Source organism: Anomalospiza imberbis, chromosome 3, assembly GCF_031753505.1.
Source record: "Anomalospiza imberbis isolate Cuckoo-Finch-1a 21T00152 chromosome 3, ASM3175350v1, whole genome shotgun sequence".
NCBI lineage: Eukaryota > Metazoa > Chordata > Aves > Passeriformes > Viduidae > Anomalospiza > Anomalospiza imberbis.
This window is the reverse complement of record NC_089683.1, coordinates 100136884-100161733: the sequence shown is the minus strand read 5'-3', so window position 1 is coordinate 100161733 and position 24850 is coordinate 100136884. Positions and strand designations below refer to the sequence as shown.

Genomic DNA, 24850 nt, shown 5'->3' with positions numbered 1-24850 from the left:
CTGTCTTTCTACCCTTTTCTCTGGCCTTTTGCATAAGCAAGACATAACTGTAACTGGTAGGTTAAACACAGTTGAGACCTTTAGTAGTGTCATTGGATCAGACCTTTAACATCCCTGTGAGTGGTTCAAGAAAGCTTCCCTGCCCTTTCCTCAAAATGCCTTTAGAAGATGCTTTCATTAAAGTTTTCTCATTAAAAACCAAATTTTTTATAATTGCAATTATTTTCTTTCCTGTTACTATTTTAGTGCTTTTAAGATGAAAATTAAAAATCTGCCACCTCCCCCCAAGAAAGTGTGCTGTAACTGTGCTTGGCTTGACCAATAAGTCAGGCACTGAGTAATTATCTTGCCTAGAACAGGAGTCCAACAAGATTTTGACTCCAAAATGCAATTATACCCCCTCATGGGTGCTGGAAAGGAGGTTAAATCTACCTTCTTTCTAGAACTGCAGTGCTGGGCTCTTTTGTACAGCTGGGAAGATATTGCAATACGGAAGAAACTGCTTTAGGCTTCAGTGAAACACAAGTTGCCCATGAAGGATATTTTTTAATGTTCTTCTTATTCCTGGCCAACAATGGAAGTTTGCAATTAAGCCACTACAATTTCTTTGGTAGTGGACTCTTCTCCTGTGCAGAGAGCATGCTGCACAACCACAACACATGGAAAAATACTCTACATGGGAAAAACTCTTCAAGTGGCAGAAGACAAAACCACCAGAAAAAATATCTGTCCTTGTTAACTTCTACAGAGTTAAAATATTATTTTTTAACCACCTTCCTGAATGTCTGTTAGAAAACTCACTCTTACAAAGATTTTGCCTTCCTAATTTGTTTGAAGAAAATTCCCTGCTCTGAAAATGTGAAGACTTATATTTGAGCGCTGTGAAGAACTGAAAAGGTAACTGACTGAAGAACTGCACACTCACAATTGAATCTTGTTCTTGTGATTACAAATGAGAAACTTTTAATGGGATTTAATACTGACTCAGGCCTGGAAAAAAGAGCAGAGGAACTGTAGAGGGATTCAAAGTCAGACAATGAATTTATGCTGTATGGTGGAGGGCAAACCTCTTTCCAAGAGAGTAATCAATTTTCCCCTGGAAGGTAACCCACTAAATAAATGGCAGAGTTATTATTAATTCAGATAATCTTTTCAAAAAGTCTGTGGAATGAGTAAACCAGGTTTTTACAGGACATTTTTTGTTACTGACCATTCCAAAATGTAAACTTAGTGCTCCAGACAAGCTAAGAAACTCATTGAATGAAAACTCTATCAGACAAGAGCGGATGAGACATGAGAAAGCATTGTTGGTTTCTTAAATGATAGGAACAATTATCTTAATTAGCTACTTTATCACATCCAATAAACAGTTGTGTGGGAGCTCCCCATGGACATGACATGGCTAAAAACTCCAGTAAGAGACTTCTGCAATTGCCACTACAGTAGAGCTTAACAACTTGCTCAGAGGAATGTGTTCATCTGGCCCGGAACTTTCCTTTACATTCCCCAGCTAAACCACACAAGACGGAACTTTCTTCTGCCTCTTAAGCAGTACACAGTTGGAGGCACTCCTGGAAATGCCAAAATCAGTTATCACATCCAAGATGTAGCACCTAAACTGATGTGAAAAGAATAGCTCAGTAGACTTTTCTGGTGCACAATAGCTCTTTAGTGTCACCTCTTCTTGTAGCCCTCTCCCTCTTTGCATATCAGCTTGATTACACCTACTTTAACAAAACTAACACTGCCAAAAAAATGAAATTTCATTGTATGAAACCAAGTTGCAGTAACTGTTGGCAACATGTAAGCCCAGGCAATCCCAGGAACACTGAGCATTTACACAAACCATGATATCTTTAGGTGGTTATGCAGACCTCACAGCACTTTAGCAAAGAAATCAAACATCTAATTTTTCAGGCGGGTGAAAAGGAGGCAGAGCAAGGTTAGGTGATTCATTTAGTCAGTAGCTAGATAGAGCTAGGATCAGAGATAAAAGTTTCCCATTCTTATTCCTATGTCCTAATCCACTGCATCATGCTGCTTCTGATGAAGGTAATTAAATTTCATGCTTCAGGGAGTAACTTAATTGTCTTTGAGGATCAGAAGGAAACTCCATCCTTTCAACGCAATGTCCAAGGTTGCTCAGGTGTGCCAAAGAGTAGTTTTCATTTTTTATTTAACTATTGTAAGTAAAACAATCTAATCATAATTATAGCCAAATACAGTCAAGGCTTCAGAAAGACAGAATGTCTTTTCAAAAGAAAGAGTAGTAGCAAAATACTCTGAAATGCTTTAGTTCTCAACATCTGTGTCTGGGAGACCAATTAAACCAGGATTTTTACCTCCACACTCAGCAATGGCTGTTCAAGACACAGAGAAGTAGGAATATTCCATCTGCTCACCACCTATCTGGTGGAAATAAAGCCATGAAAAATTTTAGGTTCAAAGATAGGTTCAAAGAGTGAGTGAGAGAGAAGATTTCCCTGAAGAGAACAGCTGTGCTTACTGTGTATCCTTTACAAATATGTTGCAATTATCTAGCAGCTGTAATAACCTAAACTTGAAAATCAGATCTCAATATAGCTAAAGAAAGATGAAAGACTAGATGAAGAACTTTTTGAATCATTAGGCTCAGAAGGATTTACAGAACATCTACTCCAGGCATTCCTGCCCACTACAAGACAGTCCTCCAAGAGGCTCCTAAAACCCATTTCATCAGGTCAAACCCCATAAAAAGCTGTCTGGTTAGAAAGAAAAAAATAGCCCGACTGGGTATTAGAGATTCCCAGAAACAAAAAAGGCTGGCAGATAATCCTCAGCAAATACCACCTTTCCCATAACTTCAGCTGTTTCCAGTCTTTGCCTGCAGCACAAAGGTAGCATATGATTGCACTGGGCAGAGCGTGTGCCATGTGAGATGTAAAATAGATAAGTAAATAAGAATAAAACATGGTGAAGAACAAAGAGAAGTGAAATACTTCCCATATAACTGTACAATGCAGAGGATATCTTTGCACAAGCAATGTGAGGGATAATATGAAAGAAAATCGCAGGTGTGAAAATAATAGATGCATTTCTTGATGAAAAACTTCCTCTTCCAATTTCATTTACTTCCTTCAAACACAGTTATTTGAAAGAAATGATTCATTAGGAAGGATGTGATTTGGGAAATATGAGACTTGGAATGCAGAAAGGTTTTGTCCATTACTGCTTATGTAGCAGGTATTGTTAGAGTTACACTGTTGGGGAAGGGGCCCTTGAATTGTATGACTCAATTTCAAATGGAGAAGGAATTTAAAATTTTTAAAAAGAGTGACTAAAACAGTCAATTTCTCAGTGTCCTCAAAGAGAACAAACTTGGGAGGCTGGTGTCTGCTCTTCAGAGCAAATGACACCTGAGAAGTCAGACAGATCATGCCACTTAACAATTGAAATGTCAACTTTAAAGAGATAGAAATGCCACCAAAGTGAGGTTTGCACAGCTTTCAGCATGGCAGCAGTCACAGCAACGTCCAGGGCTGACAACGTCTGCCCCTCTCACCACATCTGCAACCTATACACCAGTAACATCTGCTGGGTAGGTCCAAAACCACTACCAGAAGTCAAGTCTAGTTTTTCCACACATATTGACACTATTTCTGTCCCACTGATCTAAATCTCCTGCATTTAGCATTAGGTATTTCTGAAAGAGAATCGGAGCAAGCCACGCTGAACATCCAGAAGGGAAGTCAGGAGTAGCCAACTGCATCTGTCACTGCCTGCAGACACGAGTTTAAGACACTGTATGGTTTCTCAGCTTCCCAGAACCTGGAGCACAGAGATGTTTTATTTAGCTCAGCATACAATTGCGTGTTAGTCTCAACATTTGGCACACACACTTCCTTTGAGCATAAATAAGAAAAGTCTTGACAAGAAACATGCATAGAAAACAGACTCCACAAGATGTTCCAGTATAATATACTGGCTCGTCACAATCAAATAAAAAGGTTCCTAAACCAAAAAGCTCATTTCCTTGGGCTAATATTGCCAAAGAAATTGAAGGTGGTTTTGATTCTAAAAGCACATGAAAACATGACTGTCTTTAGTATTTACTGATAAAGAAAATACCTAGGCCTTTTCATGCATTCCCAAAATAGCAGTCCTGACAATGCTGCTCATCTCAGTATTACATTAAGCTGTTTTTCAAATTCAAGTAGTCCTTTTTTCTAACAACATCAGTAATTGCAATTCAATAATATTTTCTGAGATAGCTCTTGCCTTCAGACAGCCTTCTCGGAAGAAGACCATGCACTGCAGCATCCTGGAAAGCTCAGAAGCACAGAAATATGAGCTTAGCCTCAAAGAGCAAGTCTCACAAGCTCACTTATATTGGCCAAAGGCTGGGAAGAAAACCATTCCACAATTCCCTCACAGGGAAAAATGGGGGAAAAGGTCCTTGCATGATATTTCAATGTAACTTTAGAAACACTCTGACATTTCTATGAACATCAGTATAAAAAGGTATACTTGGTACCTGAGGGTATTGTAAGGCTTATGGGATTCAGCTCAATGAAAAAGGCCAGAATCAGGCACTATTCCTACCCTCTGACTTAAACCCTGTTTGCAATATAACATGTTAATGAAACTCTGAACAAAGAAGATTTTTTTCTATGTGAACATGCAACAACTTTTGAGCACTTCAGACAAATAAGGCTGCAGGCATGCAAAATATCCACATGTAAGGGTACATATTGTCAGGTCACCTATAGGTAGCAAAAAGTAGGGAGCAACACCAAGACTGCACGTCTTAACATTAATTATCTGTTTCATGCCACATCAAGAAAATTTTTCAATGTACTCTTCTCTAGAATTATTTCCTTGCTCTTCTTCCTCCCCTGAGCAGAATACAACCATAATCCAATTTCTGTAGGCTGATATGAAATATAGTAAAATTTTCACTTTTTCTTTCTTCCCTCACTGCTTTTCTACATAGTCTGCCTACTTCAAAGTAGGATTTTGCCTTTTTCATCAAAATTTAGTTTTATTGACTCTCAAAGTCCCACAATGACCTCTAATTTTCCCTAATAGGCATAACCACAAAGATCTCCAGCACCATATCTGCCAAGAACAATCAATATTGTTCAATAAAAACCAAGCCATGGACCACAGCAGCCCCTACCGCTGCTTAGCTCAAAGACTTTATGCAGTTTCAGCTTGTTCTTGGGTGAATCAGCTCTTGGGGAATTAAAGAGTTCAAATCCAAATGCTCCTGCACCCTTTTTGCTTGGATAAATTGCCTCAGGATATACTTAATTCTGGTCACAAGGAGGTTAAAGTTGCCTCAGTCCATAGGATGTGCTGAGCAGTGGGCTGAAAGAAGATGAAATTATGCTAAAGCTCCATCAGAGCAGTCAAGTGCTCGTGTTTGAGTCTATAACTCCATTTCTGCCACAGCCCTACTGAATATATCAATGTCAGCCACTATCAGCTTTGCCATTAGCCCACACTGAGATGACTTTCCACTAATTAAGTGGAATTCATCTGACATGATGACTAAACTCTACTTTTCTAGACAGCAACCTGGAATTGAGCTGAATGCAGGGATAAGGAAAAACAGTGAGCAAAGGAAAGTGTATAGAGAAAGACCATGGGTACACTTCAGCTTCTATTGGCTGCATGAAGTTTTTAAACTTTGTCAAGGACTTCAGCAGCAACTTAATCTGGTCACTGCTGTCCCAAGGCAAGAGAGAGAGGAAGGGCTGCACAGCAACCCCTGGCCTGGGGCAAATTAGTGCCAGGCCCTTCCCATGCTCTGCTCATTTACAGCAAAATTCCAAGAGGCATTTCTGTGTGTGAGCTAATTTAAAAATCAGTGCAGAATGTAAAAATAACGACCTTTTGGCCTAGTAATATTTTACATTCACTTTCAGTTTAAGTCATTGGGAATAATAGAGAATTAGGACGTCTGGTCTTGCAGGTGAAGTGAATTCAGTCCAAAGACCACTTTGGCCTCAGAGCAGCCTTACTGTCACCTCCTCCCATCTTCTTCCCTCTTTGGAAACTGAGACAGCACACTAAAAGCTGTGGCAAATGAGACAGCACACTAAAAACTGTGGCAAATGCTCTTCAGTAGTTCTATCTAGCAAGTGGCTGTGTTTGAGATTCATATCTACAGAAAAGGCCCGGAACATGCCACAGATCCATCAGCATTTTAGAAGGTGAATGAATAAAGTACTTAGAAAGCACAGCAGCTGCTTCAATTATAGCACAAGCAGCCCAAGCCCTAAGCACTCAGTGCTCCTGGAAGCCTGAGGGTGTGTAGGGAACAGAGCCATCTCCACGGATTATAATTAAAAGACCAAGGCCAATTGCACATTCAGAATAAACAGGCAGCAAATGCTTTGGTTGCAGTTGGTCATTTTCTGTTTCAGCCTTCCAGATTTTTGGTTTTGGTTTGCAAATGTGAATATACCCCTTTCAGAGTATGCCAAGTACAAGTAACTCCAACAATCCCATCCTGCTGTTTATATGTTTTGCTGTTTCTACTACATGGAGGGGAAAAAAATTAAAATTCAGGCATCTCCTTTCCCCTTCTACTTTCACAGGGACAAGTTTATATCCTGAGGCCCTTAGAGGCTGCAAAATATTCATTTCCAAGCAGGTAATGTCCCATGTAAATCATCACTCCACTGCAACAAAAGAAATGGTGACTCTATATTTTATATTTCATGCCTGCTTATGCAAACTGTGTAAATTCAAGATCTTGCCTTATAACTTTTTTTAGTTAGACATCTAGTGTCTAACTCTCAGACAGCAATGATTATATACAAAATAATGGAATTGGTTCAAAAGCACACACAGAGATTCTTCCCTGGGGAATCTCTGTTCAACAGCACACCACTGAGTGGACAAACAAAGTGAATTCAATTTTACTAAACTCTGACTAAACAAAAAAATCAGGTTTATTCCTCTGACCATACTGACACATATGAGCATACTATATGTAAAAATAATGTAACTACATAAAATAAAATAAACCATATAAAACCATATAAAATAACCATTAAAAATAACCATATAAAATAAAATAATAAAGTAAAATAAAACAACTATAGTTGCTTCTGGAACAAAGACCTGCCAGTGTTACTACTGCACAAGGTAATCTCCTGAGCTTGAATACAAAGTGTCAGGGAAAGACATTCTGAATTCCTCAATACACCACTGAATAAAGCTTCAAGAAGTCCACTTATTATGAAAGGGGTGAAGCAAAGATGCAACACACGGGAGTACACCACAAGACTCTGCTAAAGGCTCCCAGAAACTGCAGCCTGAGGTCAAAGCAGTGAATGTGGCAACCTGCTGAGAGCAGGAACACTCTTTCCAGGATGGATGGTTGGGGCAAGGCCCCCCTCTGCCAGAAGCCCTGAACTCTGTTTCCATTAATATCCCATTTCAGGTAACTCAGACATTAATGGTACCTGTAGAAGAGAGATTCTCAACCCTACAGGAGGAATACTTCCAGATACTTTGCTAAGTGGGTGTTAGATGGATAGCACAGAAAATGGCCACTACAGACTGGAGCAACTGATGTGCAAGGAGAGGTTGGGACAGTTGGGATTGTTTAGCCTGGAAAAGGCTCTTATTGTTATGTACTAATACCCTGCTTTGGCTCTGCCTTGAGCAAAGGGGCTGGACTAAATGATTTCCAGAGGTGCCCTTCAACCTCAGTCGTTCTGTGATCCTGCACAGGTAGAAGATGTTCCACTGGCTAAAGATCTGTGTCTTCACTATTGATTTCTTTAACAAAGCATGCTGAATTACTGGTGCTTCTGGATCAATGCTACTGGAGGGTCAATAGTGGCCACATCTTCAATTTTTCCTTTTCAGCTGTAGACTCAGAGCTTCATTTGAATGAATTTAACATGCACTGAAACAGGATATGTGAATGAGAAAATGCATGTTATTATCAGCTTAATGAAGTAACATTTGCTTTGTTCCTGTTGATGGAGGGCTTGAAAATGCAAAGAGCTAAAAAGAAGAATATCAAGAACTATTAATGAAGCCTCTGTCAAAATTTCAGACCTTTTCCCCCTCTGAAACCAATTTCAGATTTCAGAGTGAAAGAACCATTTTCCTGTAAAATGTGCAAAAGTTAGTAAGTCTCAAACAGCTGCTCCCTGGAGGGAAGCCCTTCAGACCCTATTAGACATCCTGCTCTGTACTTGGTTTATCTTTGTCTCTTTTTTTTTTTTTTTTTCCTGGTCACAATTCTCTATAAACAGAACAGGAAGAAAGAAAGGAGAAAAGGTTATTTCTTCTCATTACTTTGTGCTAGCAAAGGGCAACATTCAAAACTCTGAAATGTATACATGTCTTTGTAAACAGGGCACTAGAGAACATGGACAGTTCATATCCAGGCTAGAAAACTCATCTCTTGGCAAGTGAGTCAAAGAGCAGGAGCCAGGAAAAAGGATAAAGGGGGAGATGGAAAAGAACAGCACTAGCAAGCAAGGAATGAGGCAGAGTACAGACAGCATGTGGATAAGAGAAAGTCAGCCAAAATGTATGCCACAGGATGCAGCTACAGTCTCTGACACAGAAGCAGCTGAGTTGGAAGGGGCCCCTAAGGACCATCAAGTCCAGCTCTATGCCTTGCACAGAACAGCCCAAGGGTCACACCAAGTGCCTGAGATTGTTGTCCAAATGCTTCAACTCTGTCAGGCTTGGTGCTGTGACCACTGCCCTGGGGATCCTGTTCCAGTGCCCAAGCACCCTCTGGGTGAAAAACCTCTTCCTAATACCCAATGCAAATCTCTCCTGACACAACTCCAAGCCATTCCCTTGGGTCCTGTCCCTGGTCATCACAAAGAAGAGATCCATGTCCGCTGCTCCTCTTCCCCTCACAGCAAGTTGGAACTGCAATGAGGTTTCCCCTCAGCCTCCTCCAGGCTGAACAAACCAAGGGACCTCATACAGCCTCCCCTCAAGGCCCTTCATCTTTGTGGCCATCCTCTGGACTCTCTGTAATAGTTAAATGTCTTTCTTATATTGTGGTGCCCAAAACTGCTCACAGGTCTCAAGGTGAGGTCACATCAGTGCAGAGGGGAGCAGGACAATCCCCTCCATTGGCCAGCTGGCACAATGCCCCAGAGGCAGCCAGGACTGTGACCACATTCTCACTGCAGCTGTAGTTTGTGACTTACATGAGATGGGAAAACAGGTGCTCTTAGAACCCTCCTGTTCAACTGTCCAAAACAACAGCCTAGTGCAAGGCAAACAAACCAGTGTATTTAAATACTTAAATGCCAGCATGTATTGACTCTATCACTAGGTAAACTCCTGCCTCAGACTTGTTTTGTTTTCCTTTTCCTTCAGCCCTTGGGATGTGAGGGTACAGCCATGATCCAAAAGCAAAGAAACACTCTGTGTTATTCAACATTCTCTAAAGGACACTATGCAATCTGTGAAATGTTTCAGGAAGAAAGCCACTGAAAAAAAAAAATGGAGTGATTTTTCTAGGGCGGTAAACTGAGCTGCACAAATTACAGTCCAAAGGAGACCTCAGCTCTTGTTCTTTTCTCAGTATAATCTTTCTGAATAATCGTGTACTTACAAACCCCACAGAAATATCTGGTAATATCAGAAAGAACATATAACTGAAACTTAAAGGTGTGAATCAGAAAGCCTATCTAAAAATGCCTGAGGAAAAAAATACTAAAAAGAGTTTTAATAGTGACTTTCAACATAATTTAGTGGGAAATGAGGAGATGAAGATGAGGACTCGTGAGAATGGAAAAGAGGGAAAAATGGGGACAAGGTGAAGACAGCAGATTAAAGACAGGACACAGCCCCCTGAAATAAGCAATCTCTGTACAAATGGGTGATTCTAGTGAACTTCAGTACATTTGCAGAGAGAGAAAAAGAATTCCATTACAGCAGAGAGACCAGAAAGGCACAGACTAATGCCCCAGCTCTTACAATCTTACTGATTTTTCCCAGTCTTATGTTCCTAACTTCTAGTCATATGTGCTACTCAGGCAAAAGCTGATGGTGATCAAAAGGTATTAGAAGCAAACAGCCTTTTAGGTTCAAAGAGTTCAACAGGGTCAAAGCCTTATCCGCCCCCTTCTTTTTCTTTCTTCCTCTTTTTTTTTCCTTCTGAAACTGTCAAGTCTCTAGATTACCATCCCAGATATCTCAGAGGTTATCACCTCTGAGGACAAACTGAAATTCAATGTTGGACTATTGCTTCAGTAGCATCTCTAAATTCTATCAAAAACATCTGCTAAATATTAAAAAATCCCTCTATTTTTATGCAAATAACTACAAAATTTGTTGGAGTTCAATAATCATCTCTAAACTTATCCTAAAGAAAAAAATGTCAATTTGAGGATTATGCATCCACAATGAAGCCAATACCAGAAAGGTATGTAGAGGCCAGGGGAGCTGGAGTGAAAAGAAGTCAGCTGAGGCACAGAGAAAAGGGAAACTTCTAAGGGCAGAAACATGAGACATACACAGACCTAATTGCAATAGGCAAGGATGCTGTATTCATATTTTCATGATGTCTGCTGAAGTACAAAAGCTGATGATTCATATTTTCACCCTTTAGCTATTCCTTCCCCATTTCAGGGTGAGGCTATCTTGAACATTCTGCTGGGGGTCTGTGCAGACTGTGAAGTCAAAATCCTTTTCTTGCTACTAAAATTCTTCCTGTAGTTTGTGGTTTAAACATACTGGCAGGAAGACACTGCAGAAACACATCCATGAGTAAATGCGACACTTACTCTCCAAAGAGGCTAGTTCCACTTAATGCATTTAAACCAGCTAAAAAAAAATACCAGAAGGATGCTAAATGTCTGCAGCCTTTGGAATCATGCCTGAGGAATAATGAAAATGGGCAGGACTCTGCTCCTGACCAGATCTAGGGCTACCATCAGCTATGCTCTGTTCTACCAACCTCCACTGTGAGTGGAGTAATGAGAAACTCAGCAAGTATTTGTACAGGCTTTCCATCAAGGTTCAGATTCCTATTTAAATTATTCTTTTTCATCTGAATAGATTTACCTACCCTTAGCTCTCATGCAAAGACATTTTTTTCACAGGGCCTTTGAGTGCCATGAAATGGTTTTCTCTTAAGTTGTTTTTCCTATGCATGTTTTCTTCATCTCTCTTCACTTTCATAGAACAGAGGTCTGGAGCTGAATCATTTATATTCCAGAGGTGTGGGAATAATCCATGGAAGCAACAGGTGGCCTGAACAGCACTTTGAGATGTTCTTTCAGCCAAGGCTGCTAAAGAAGTGTGCACAAGCTGACATTGGACAGCAGCTGTGTCCAGCCTGCGCTAGACACCACAACTTGAAACATTCAGCAAAAACTGCCAGCAGCAAAACTTAACACACATTTGAAAAGGTTTCCTTTAACAAGCCCACCCCTGCCCCACTGGGGATTCTACTGACCAATTTCTGGGGAAAGGATTCCTACAGCATTACTCAACCCCACAGTCTGGTGTGAAATTAGAGATGAATTCACCATTACCAAAAGAATTCTATCTTTCACTCAATCACATTAAAAGCCTCAGCTGCAGAATCATTCTTCTTTTCAGGAGGTGACAAAGGAAAGTTGAGCTGAAACTCTTCTGGCAGCACAGATGTCTCTTTAAAGACAGAGTCTGGATGGAAGAAGGAATTCTTATTTTCCAAAGCATGTGAAAACACATGAAAATAATATTGGGACACCAAAAAAAGATGTAGTAAACAGAATAATTTTTCACCAGAACTTCTCTATTTAGAACTCTGTCACTGCATATAAAAGAATGAGAAGCAGGTATATTCAGTAAAAGGGAAAATCTAAAAGGAAAGCAAAATTGCATGTCACTAACAGTTATTAAGAGACTCCTGACACATGAGGATTCCTGGGTTCCAAAAATTTATATTAAGGAGCAAAAAGAAGCCTTGAATCTCAGCTTTGGAAGAAACAAGCAAAACTAAAATAAGTAAAATGATACATCAGTGGACATTTAGCATTATTTAGACAGTTCCTTTGGATTCTTTAGGAGTCAAATGAGACCTAGCAATTTTTTTTTTTGTTTGTTTTTTTTTTTTTTGTTTGTTTGTTTTTTTTGTTTTTTTGTTCTGGAAACAACAGATTACTAATATAGATATGTTCCTACAAAAAGCTACAAAATAATTTCCCATAAAAAAAAAAGCTTCCTAACAGGCAAATCATGAAACTGGCAAAAACTGGTTTACATCTGGATTCCACTAAATCAGAAATATCATTAGATGAGTATACTCTATTGCATTATAAACAATAATAGTTTCTAGTAATATTGTTATGGCAAGAATTCCCATCCAATGCTGAGTTTAACAAATCACTTTTCTTATAGCAACACCTTGATATGGTCTTTGAAAATGTTATGTTGTTGGTAGCTTTGTGATGCAATTTATTCACAGATGAATTTTGGCCAGCAAGCTGACTTTGCTCTCTTTGATTTTTCCAGCATCACTTCTCAAGGGAAAACAAACTGCTTCCTGAGGCAAGGACATTTGTGCTTTGATCAAAGTTCTGTGGAAAGATAATTTTCAACATATTGTTCGAGCCTGCCTCTGCTCAAGAGCCCATACTGTAGGATAAAAAGCAATTTTCTGAGCATAAATTCAGGCTTCAGATCACCGACTCCTCTTTTAACAAAAAAACTAATGTGGAAAGCCTCAGTATCATTTGCTAACTGTACTCATTGTACTTAAAATGTGCAAGTCTTGAGATCACTGCATATACACACACACAAAAATATTTCAGTAATTCAAGACTAAATGTATGTGTCCTATCCTTCTGGGTGACTCACTCAGGGAAAGATGGAAATGTTAAATTGTTTAAACTCTTAAAGACTGCAAAAAATGACAGAACAAAATACTGAAAAATATTTAATTTGTATTTATCACAAACATCATTTTGAAGATTAAAAGAGTGCATTGTCTGTCTCCAGTCAAATATGTGCAACAAGCAAATTTGTTGTGATTTCACAGTTATATCAAAAGATGTCCTAAATGATCTTCAAAATGGGGAGACTGAAAAAGAGGATGAAAGAAATTAATTTCTATTAAGAGTATGGTAATACCTCAATGCTCTAACAAGTCAGAGGCTCCTGTGTGGAAGCCTTGGCAGAGACACTGTAAGGATACACCTGCCCCAAAGTGCTTGAACTATTTGGAGGAGCTGAGGAAAGGCTGCAGGCCTCCATTCTCTCACAAAACATTACTGTCAGAAAGCAGGTACCGGCACTGCTACTTCTCACATTTTCATCATCCAGTCTGTTCCAATCTGAAAACCTTTCCAAACTGATGCTCCTATTTCCCTAGGATGGTGGGATTTTTTGTTTGTTGGTTCCTTTTTTATTTTTAAGAAGAAAATAATTTGCAAAGCTTCACTTTGAGAAAGCTGTAGGTCTAAGCTCTGGTACAGTATTCTCAGCCCATCATGGTCAGCTTTACCCTTGCTGTGTTGGACTGACATGCTCTGTTATCTTCAGAGCAACTGTGGAATAGAGGCACAGCTGCAGGTGATTGCTCACTGCCCATCAGCCTGACCTACCCACGACCTTTACAGCAACTCTTAATTAAGAAGCAGGAGGCAAGGCTGCTATCCAGCATCTCTTTATTCCTTGGCCTATCCACCAGCACTGCAAACAAAAGCACCAACTACTGTCAGGTGTGAGGGAGATTTTGCTGAGATCTGGGCATCAAACACAGGCTTCCCCAAAGCAGGCACTGAGAAGTGATTGAACAAACTTCACTCCAGGCAAAATCAGGGATGAACACACACCTGCTTCACTGGGACTACAGTCAGACAAACATTCCACCTGGGTCCATTAAGAGTTATGCAAGTTCACCAACTCATTTAAAAATAAAGAAGAGTCTTTGATCAAAAATAATTTTCAACAAATGACCAAGTGTTCAAAATATTTCAACTTTCTTCACACAAAGAACACATTATTTCAATTTTCTATTTAACTTCTGCTTATTCTAACCTAACCTCAGGTGACAGCACACCAGCTGATCCTGAACTTCACTAAACAGCCACGATCAACCATTAACTACAGTACCTCATATATCTATATGGCCCTTAAGCATCCACTCACACACCAAAAAAATCAACACTGGTCATAGCCCTGACACATAAATTTCCCCAAAGATCATTTACAAACTATGACTTCCAATAGCAGCATCCTGGAGCTCTTTAAGACTTAAGAATCAGACTTCTCCAGCTCACAGCAAAAAGCTCTTGTGCACTGCAGCATCACACATGATGTTATACAACATGGCTCAAACAGCAAAGTGCTCACAGGACATTAATTAGCTCTAACTGAGCTGCTGTCCCAACCTGTGCTTGACACCACTGTGTGCTTTCTTTTAAACCTTTTCTGTGAGAAAGCCCTTGCAGGCAATGCAGAGCCAGTCCTGTAAACATCTCTCTCCATCAGGTTCCCTCATAATTAAATACCAGAGAGGGCACCTGCTGGGCTTGTTTCTCCCCCATACAGTTCTGTGTTCAAAAAGCCTTCTGCTGTTAATCAGCACTGATTACCAATCTCTCTGGCAGTAATTGGTGTTTCATGCTGCAAACCACAGCTCTGGGAGTCACACAAAGTTTCAGCAGAGTGCATGACCTCTAATAATCCTGGCATAATCCTGTTGTCTGATGCACATGGATCCACCCCAGTACCACAACAGTTAATGCTCACAGTACTATAATTTGACAGAATGAAAGCAAATTTTGTCACTTTACAAAGCATTAGAACATGTCTTTCTGTAACACGTCTTGCTTAAAACCTCAGGGCAGTGAACTAAAACCAGAAATGTGACACTGTCAGTGTCAAACTCAGTGAGTGAATGTGCTGGCAAGCACAGCCCTCGAAGCCATTGATCAGGCAATGCCTCCCTACTCTTTTGAAGTTTTGATGACTTCATAAAATTTTTGCATCTTTTCTTCCCTCAGAATAAACAGCATACGTTGAAGAATTCTTAAAAATAATCTTCCCTTCAAGGGAAACCGTTTTCTCTCTAGTAAAAATGTATTGTTACCTTCAGTTTCATTGTGAAACAGGAAAAAGAAAGTACTTAAAAATTCAATGTAGAAGATGTGGTCTTAAGGGCAAGAGCTCTCACAGTACAGCAAGAACACAGCACAGTAAAATAAAAGTGGTTGTTATGGAATTTTTAGATTTTGGATCAAGAGGATGGGACTGAATGTTTACCTTCTTTTCCCAATTCTGCCTGCAGCCATAAAGCCAAATGCTCAACTGGTATTTTATGTTCTAAGAAGAAGGCTGGAGAAATATACTGCACAAATTAAATACCTAAGGGAGGTTACCCTAGAAGAGAAGATCTTAGTTTATAAGTAAATCCTTAAATTAATCATGCTAAAAGATCCATTTCTACTGACTGTTTGTGAATGTAATAGCTCAGTGTTAGGAAGAACTGGAAATAAAAACAAAAATTACAGATAGCTCTAATGCAGCATTCTGCTTTCCGAGTGACTGTGAACATGAATCAGCGCTCTTACTGAAGAAGAGAAGTGGAAAACACTTTGGTACAATCAGGCAATAAAACTGTCTTCCAATTTTGTTGCTTTTTATTAAAATATAATTATGACTTTGCCTTTGTCATGTTCTTTATCCAACAGCCAAAAGGTTGAAAGTAAAAGTTTGGTCACTGACTCCCTGTGAGGAACAGAGAAAATCCGAGAAGATTTTTATTCAAGGATTTTGTTTTGTTTCTTTCTTCTCTCATGCCTGTCTTTCATTACAAGAAGATCAGGCCTTTCCTTGCGCTGGAAGACTGATTAGGTGGTAGGTTATCACTCCACAAAAGCCATAACCTTGCTTTACAAGCAGCCCTCAGGAAATATTAAGCCAGCAAGACACAACACTTGTTTTCAGTTTCTGAGAAACAAGGTTTAGAGAAGAATCACTTTGCAAAAATGGCCTTGCTATTCATCTGGAGGCTGAAGAAGCTGCAGCTGTGGGAACTATGATAAGGAGACTCCTCCAGACTAAAAGATAAAGAAAAAATTGGTTTTATGAGAAATACAATCATATCCCTTCCTTTATAAAGTGTCAGGAGGGAAGGAAAGGAAAACAAAATTTCCCTTTTAAATAGTGAATATAGGCGAGACATTTTCTGCACTCATCACCTTTGAAAAGCTTGAGCTAATTCTAGATCTGCCATGATCCCTGGGTGCTGCTGAGGTGAAGAAATGAAGGCAGAGAAGCCCCAAGAGACCAGGAGGGAGTTGTTGTCAAATGGCAGCGACAAAAAGCCTGAAGTTAATCTAGTCATTGGAAGGGAGACTCCAGCAGCAAGATGAGCTGTAGGCAAGCACAGGGGAGCCCTGGGAAGGAAGAGCAGCTCTCAGGAGAGCTTTGGATTCTCTTCACACCACTTGTCCCTCTCACATCTCCAAATTTGTGTGCTTCAGAGATGATACCCAATGCTCGCTCTCCTCGCTTTTTGGATCCAGTTCAAGTTCTGTAGCTCTGAAGAGGACCAGTCCAAGAGTACACCCCACATATTCTGTCAGAGTTATTAATTCTCTGCTCATGTCCTTTCCTCAAGTTCCACAGATCACTGTGCAGATGCAGGTGAAATGAGGAGACATTAAGGATGGGGGCTGTGAAGCAGAGAGTGATGATTTCAATCTCCTTCTGAGCTTTTATAACACAGAGCAACACTCATTATTTCAGCATTTGCTCAAGTTTGTATTACTTTCTTGCTGTTCTTGCCATTTTCTCCTGAAAATTGTGCTGGACAATTTCAAGCATATGTTCCTCTAGAGTTCACACAATGTGCCTTGAGCAAGACTGCAATGAAAGCCCTAACATTTCTCTACACGTAATGATGTGAAAGCAAGGAGGTCTAGCTACTTTGTAGGATTTTGTAAAGTATAGAGGGAAAATTATCTTTTTCCTTCTCCTTCTCAACTTTTCAACTCCTGAGAAAATGATTCTGCATCCAGCCTAAATAGAAGTAGAATGTTTCAGCTGCTTTGATTACAGCACCATATTTTCTGGGAAACACAGGCTTAGAGAAGGTGTGGATCAGTCTCTCTCAGGATATCATTAACTTCTTTTGCATGACAAACTTGAGTACCGGCAAAGAATAGTTTCCAAAGGCAGCACAGGGAAATTCAGGAACTCATCTAAACACAAAGAAAGCCCAGAGGCTGTCAAAACCCCAGCAATTTATACCACCACTTGACCTTCTCCTTGAACATGTTAGCAAAATCTAAATTGCTGGATTCTCCCATGTGGAGTGTTCTACTTTAACACCCTTGGATTCTTTGGTGCCATCATGAAGTTGCCAATGAAGCAAACATGACCAACTGATAACAGAAGTTAAGACAAAAAGAAGCAGAACACAAGGAATATAGGACTGGGGATTGCTATATTTATATGTCAAAGTAATCTGTCCTCTGCCACAGAGGATACCTTCATCAACTCCCCTTTGCACACACAAACAACAAATTCATCCCCAGTTATATATATCAAGGGGCTCCACTGAGGTGGAATGCACTGCCTCTGATACCAGCTTTTTCCTGCTGATAGAGGTAATTTGATCTTGCTCAGAGCACCAGAATTCTGGGAAGGGGCTGAGAGTTGTTTCACCCCACCAAGAGTTCTGAAAGGATCAGGACATCCAGGCCACAGGATAAGACTTAGATCGGCATTTGGGTGGTCAGAATTATCACTCATTTCTGAAAACTGAGGCAGGATTTGTTAATGCCGATCTATTCAAAACTTTTTAAAACTCTCAATTTCTTTTTTTGTCTAGAAAAACTCTAGATGAGGGGATACAGATAAGGCAGAACTTCCAGCAGTACAAATTAGCTCATAGTAATATAGGATCAGCGTGTATGCACCTGGCGTAAAAAGGACGTGCAAATTTTCTCAGCAGCTCTTAGACAAACCAGGGTTTGGGATTTTAGTGCCAAAATGCTGGAAAATCCTGTTTTGAAAGTGTACAAATGAACAGTATAGCAGCACAGGATTTAAAACTTGAGAAAAATTACAGACACCTCCAAAATGACTACATTTTGCAGTCCTAAATGTATAGGGAGAGATTTAATAAATCTAAACTCTAAACATGTCTTCTCTTTCTAATGTTGAAACTTAAACATTGAATAAAAGCTTCTAGTTTGGCCTTACCATGCATTAAACATGACAGATTCTGCTTTCAATCATGCTAACATTAAAAAAAGGCCAACAACCATAATGATTTCAGTCTGGGTTTAGAGCTGTTTAACAACATACACAGCAATGAGAGAACAGCTGTACTTAAAAATATAGCAACCCCAATATGAAAAATCCTACTATGGAAACAGAATAAAAAAAATATTAACATGATTTGTTCTCCCTGTCATTTAGAAAGAGACTTGCTTTTCCACATTTAAGAAAGCTAAGATAAGATCTTAGAAACAAAAACTGTTTTATACCAAGTAGTTCAGGTGGGTGTTTTGCCTATGCAGAAGCTGTAGCATTTATCATATAAACAGAAACTCCTTCCACACAGCTCTAGGAAAATCAGGAATTACCTCAGAGAAAAATCTCATGTAGTACTGAATATCTTATCTTTCAAGATATTTAATGACTTTCCTCCCTTTCAAGATATTTAATGACTTTCACCCTTATGTTTAAAGCAGAATGATCACAATCAGGCCATGCATTTTTTCATAAGGACAAAGAATTAACTAGTCACCATACCAGTAGTCAATTTCATGTGAAGGAAAAGGTAAGTAACCATTTTCATTAAATCAAACCATGAGTTACAATGCCAAAATTAGAGTGGAACAGTTCATATAAGTGATCTCAGTCAATTAAAAAAATAAAAAGAAAATGATAGGAGTCTAAGAGGTGTCCCTGATGCTTCCTCAAGTCCTGTCTACTGAAGTGCTGTTCAAATGAACTCTACAATACAGCCAGGCAAGATCTTCGTCAGAAAGAATTTATTTTCAAGAAATGCTGTTCTGTTTAAGCAAGAGGTTTTCCTATGAACATTATCATTCAGGTGGAAAATTTAGATTCCAGCAGAATCTGAAGAAGAAATTCCCTTTCTCCCTCATACAAGAAAACCAAAACAAAACCAAGAACAATACAAGAGGAAAAAACGCCAAATAAACCCACCCCCCACCCTCACCAAAAAAGAACTACGAAAAAAAAACCACAGCAAAATGAAACACTGTGGAATGACAAAGTCACTGGCTAAGACAAGGCATTCCTGCAATGCCTGTATTCACCAGAATCTAGTCATAAAATAACTGTAAGTATAGATACTACTTTCCAACAATCTCCTAAATTTCAATATTTTGGAATTTTGGGGATAGATTCTCCTCCAGTCTCAGTTTTTTCCATGATAAGAAGCTGTCTCAGGCCAAGCACACACACAAAAAATTCACAGGTTAATTATTTTTCATACAGCCATACCTCATACTTACCTACTCCTGGTCTAACAAGATTTTAAATACACTCGTTTCTGCTAGGTATGCTTTTAAAATTTTCTCTTAAAATGCCTATAAATCCTTTGGGCTACAAAAAGAGGTAACAAATTTATAAAGATGCACTGTATTAGTCGAAACACAAACTACAGATAGTCAAAAAATGGTATCCAGGTTTTTTGAAATCTTCTACAAACTTTTTTATTTTTCTGTCAAAATCCAGTATTTCAGAAAACCTCAGAGTATCAAATTTTCTGAGCAGCTCTAATAAAAACTACAACTTTTAGCTCCAGATGATGTTTGTGTCTTCCTCTGGAAACAGTGCACTAAGATGAAATCTCCACAGTGATCCCTTCCTTTCAGCAGACAAAGTTTAAGAGGATTTTATGTTCTTCTGATCATTCAGATACTTAGCAGTATGAGGCAGAGGTTGCCTTCAGATCTTGTGAGCCAAAGTCTGTCTCCTGCAAAACAGAAGTGACCCACCAGTAGGATACAGCTTAACCATGGCCCAACTCACAAAGGCAGGCCAGTGTCACACAGGGAGGGCCCTGAACCTCGGGAAGACAAAGCAGTGTCAGCTCTGCCCTCATTTCCATGAGTGACAGCTGGGAAATGCTGCTGCAGTGGTCAGGGCACACCCTGCCCGGCAGAGCTGAGCCATGCACTGACTCCCAGGCGCTGGACTACAGTAAAAATGTGGTGACCCCCGGATCCAAGAAGAAATGATAATGTCTGCTCCAGATCAGAAGGCTGAAGGATCTGCTTTATTAAAACTATATTACATTAATATACTATTTAAAGAGATACTATACTTATCTACATACTTCTCACTTACCTAACTCAAACTCATCACTCTGTTGAGAGTCCAAGACAGCTGGATCTGATTGGTCACTGAATCCAAACAACCTTCACCAGAATCAAATCAAGCAATCACTTCTGGTAAACAACCTCCATACCACATTCCATATGGGACAAACACAGGAGCAGATAAGAATTGTTTTCTCTTCTTCTCTTTGTGCTTCTCCTGAGAGACAGAATTATGTCTCTCTGTCCAAAGAATGTGAATGTCACACCAGACTGAGCTCCATCAGGTTCACAATCTGGCTTCCACCCTGGCAAAGCCCTCCTCAGGTTCTGAAAGGCTGGGCACATCCACAAACCCTGCTCACGGGCCATTTGTGTGTGCATTGGGTGCTCCCTATTGCTTTCTTTAGGAGCGGTCAAGCCACAAGTGACCAAACCTTCACCAGTGGGCTGAGGATTATGCCCAGTCTTTGAGAAGTTTGAAGAGGTGGCACTTGGTCCAAAGGTTGGGCATTTGGCTACAGAATGCCTGCAATTCAGGAGAGCATCAGATGCAATGACCTGCTCATGTGATGCCTTGTGAAGCCTGACCTAAAACAGAAACTAGATGGAGTTAAAGAACAAAGTAGGGATTTATTAGGAAGCCTCAATGGAAACACCTTGGGCAGCACAAGAGCCCAGCCAGGGCTGCACCCACGATGAACCCAAAAAGGGCAAAGTGGTCACGGGGCCTCACACATTTATAAGTTCTGGTCCATTTGCATAGTGGAGTTAATTGTCCAGTTATAGCTTTAGGTTATGAAATTCCATCTTTCTTGTTTTTCTATCTTCATTCTGCCATTGTTTATGCTCTTGGGCCTGAGATCTGGATTGGTTGTCCTTGGTCCCAAGCTAGAGAAGAAATTGTTTTGTCTACCTGCTCTGCAAACAGAACTCACCATCCCTTAATATGAAGCTCAGAACTACACACTAAAGCAGAACAGAATCTGAAAAATATAAAAGCTAAAACCTCAGGCATGGAGCTCTTGGTAGAGGCCTGCTGGCACCAAGAGCCTAAAACTGTCATACTAAATGCTTTTACATTCCTTCATAAGAGGCTAAGGAGCACTCAAAAGTGAGAACTTGAGATATATCTGCACTTAAATTGACAAATTTTGAGAGGGGTAAATGCCTGGTATAGATAGAGAACGAAATGCATAAGAAACATTTCAAATTAAATGTCACTGCATAAATGAAATGAGAAACTGGAGATCTGCTTTTTGTTTGACCTGTTCTTTTGTTGTATTCTCAAGGTTATTGTTCATCCATTTTCATTAGACCAGCAACATCACCAACTGCATTGAAGTTCTAATAACCATTGTGTAAACCAAGAGAATTAATCTGAGATGTGCAGAACTTGGGTTCATCAATGCCAACCTAGGGAGACTTTAGTTAGTTGTAGACATTATTTGTATATTTGTACCCAGAGTATTTGGGAATTAAAGATGTCATATGCTTTTTTTCTCCCTTGATATACTGACACTGCACGTAATTCTCAACATTTCAGGGAAACAAAAAAAAAATCACCAACACTTCTTCCTTTTGCTGGTATGTATTTTTGTGCACAGGGGGTCTTTCTGATGCAAGAGAAAAGGTGATGAACTTTCCACACAAAATATAAAAACATCATCAGCAGCACAGTCAAAGAGCTCTGCACAATTTGCCATAGTTGATGATTAGTTGATTTAAGAGACAGTGAGTTGGAAAATTAATATTTTTCAAATTTATAATATCAACATAAACAAGAGCAAGTACTTTACTAAGCTGTTCTACAGATTTAGAAATAATCATCAGTTTAGTATCAGGATTTTATAATCTATTTTATGCCAGGATAAGCACAAGTGGGTTTTGTTGCTGTTTTCCTTTCCTCCTGCCAGGGAAAAAAAAGACAGCTTTTTACATATCACAGCTGACTAGAATTCAAGCATCAAAGTTTAATTCCTGAGCATTTTCTCTATTAGCAAGAGTGAAGAAATGGAGAGGTGACCAAGCTCTCAGGTGGGACCTCTGGGGGTTCTTTATTTGAACATCTGATATGAATTCAAATCCTGAAGAAAGAACCTCTTATTTCCAAGAACTTCTGTTAGTACTATTCCAAAGCATCATAAGCGAACCCCTAATTCCTTCAACTAAGCTAACTCTATTGATGTGGAGAAGTAATAAAATAATAGCTGGTGCAAATGAAGAGAGAAGTAGAAAATAGCTTGATTAATCTCAATTCCTACTGTTTTTCCTTTTAAACAACAGGTAGTATCCAAATAGCTACACAAACTTTCAGAAGGAAGTCAAGACAGAAAAGAAACTACCTCTACCCAGTGTAACCTGTTTCTTATTGATCATTTCCAAAGGATGGTCAGAGAGGAACTCATGGTCAAACTGCAAAGCATTTTGAAAAAATTTCTTTGATGAAACAATTCACACAGCTCAGAACTTGCTACAGTTTGGCTTGATCTCCACAACATTTCCCATAACACCAGTAGCTTAAAATACATCACAGCTTCAAGGTTTAAAGCAAAGACTTCTGAGAAGTGTGTAAATGTGAGCAAGTATTTCTGCTTGTAAAATGGAGACGGAAGTTCCTAGAGAAACTCTTCCAAATCCTAGCTCAGAGTTCTTCAATTTCTGGTCACAGAAACACCAAAGTAAAATTTTACTTTCTTTAAAAAGAGGTCAGCTACAAATCCTGAATTTCTCCAAAACTGGAGTTTGCACTCAAGTTTCTTACACCTGACCTGACCCTGCCTGGCCCGTTCAGTCATGCCAGGTCACAGTTACAATTAATGTACCACCAGGTACATTATCTGACATGAATACTGCCCTAGTAGAAGTAACTGTGTAAGTTAATGATCATCTTTCATGATCAGCTGGCAAGAACAAATCCAATCCTAGCAGGGCTCAGGGGCATAAAGGACCCCTGAACAGACAGGATTCCAACACCTTGATCTGACAGTGACAGCAGCAGCCACTGCACATCCCCACTTCCCAAAGCTCTGGGGAGCCACATCTTCAGATATCTCTCCCCTTGCTTCTTCCTCCCCTTCCTTAATTAAATTGCAAAGAGTAAATAAGAAATACAGCACATGAAACATTTTGATGTCCCTCAATGAATCTATTGGTCATTTTAAGGCAGTACTAAGATATTTTAAATCAAGGTCTTTGCTCCGGGCTCTGCACATCTTCAGTCAATATGGCTTTGTAGGTCACTTTACTCAAGGACAAAGCCCAGAAATATACACCAGGAGTCCAAATTTTAACCAGATTCAGATGACTTGTCTAAAAAAGACATGTTTCAACAGTACAAATTGAATATGAAATAACTTGTGCCTGGATTTCGTCAGTTAAACTAAAAAATAAGGCTAAAATTTGCTCTGAGGTTTATGAAGAAATCAGACCCTTTTCCTGAAAAAACTTAAGATTCTTGATTATTACATTCTGAAGGAGAAAAAAATTCATTTGACTTTTAAAGGGCAGTTGTAACAGTAAACCAAACAATGACTGCTATTAGACAGTTTTACATGTTCCACACCATGTTTAGTTCCAATTCACAGCAAAAAAAAAGCCCAAAACCAAAACAAAACAGCAAACCAGACAAAAAAAAAAAAAAAAAAAAAACCCACAACCAAAAATCTAACAAACAAGAGGTGGACTACCTTGGGATAAAATATTTGATTTGTGCGAGAGCTAGATAAGTGTTATTTTTGTGAGAATATTATGCATCTGCTTAAGGTAGTGAAATGATGATGCTGAATTTTGGTCAGTCTTACTGGGAGAAGAGGGTACATAATACCCAGCAGGAACAACTCTCAGTTTATATCACTTATTATCCAGTTAACAATAAATTAGGCTTGACAAAACCATAATAAAGCACTTCCTATAAATGAGATTTAAAAATGTTTACTCTGTAATCTCCAAGGTGCCACAAAAAAATCACTGCTGTTGCAGGCCCTGCTAAAACCTGGTCCAGTTCAGTAAACCATATTATTCTGTGTATGGGGAGAACTACACCACTCTGAAAGTGATTTTTGCCTTGGGGATAATTAAATGCATATTGTACCTTAAAGTTACAGCATCAGGAAGCTTTAGCATATTGAGCTACTTTAATTAGAAAGCATTTTACATATTTCTTAGCCCCAGTTTGTTGTCTTAAACATGCTGGTGAAAAATGTTAGGATGGCTAAAATTCCTATTTTTTACTTTGCTTAAGGCACTATTTATAAACATTACAATGAATCAGGCAACTGGAGCCAGAACTTCTTACTTACAGACTGGGGAGTAGTTTCTACTTAGACTTCTCTTCCAAGCAAGCCCTCTAATCCTTGTGTTTTAGGGGATTTTGTTACACACTAAATACTCAGTCACTGTGTGCCAGGGACACACTAGCAACAGAACAGGAGGAAAAAAATTAGCTTTTTGTTCTGATTAAGCTCCCTCTCAACAGGTGACCGTGTGAAACTCTATCATGACTATGCAACCCAACAATTTGGATTAGATGGATCTTTTAAAAGATCTGTATATTTCTGCATTATTAATGA

The 24850-nt window shown here is 39.3% G+C and overlaps 2 protein-coding genes across 6 annotated transcripts in view; both read right to left on the bottom strand.

Annotated features, from left to right (window-relative positions):
* ALK (ALK receptor tyrosine kinase) overlaps window positions 1-24850 on the bottom strand; it is a 408209-nt gene that overhangs the window by 109446 nt on the left and 273913 nt on the right. The window lies entirely within an intron of this gene.
* The window catches only part of LOC137471594 (ankyrin repeat domain-containing protein 9-like), a 243466-nt gene continuing 229371 nt past the window's right edge, over window positions 10756-24850 (bottom strand). The window contains exon 2 of the transcript XR_010997705.1: window positions 10756-10765. The gene's annotated coding sequence lies outside the window, so the exon portion shown is untranslated. The remainder of the gene's footprint in view (window positions 10766-24850) is intronic.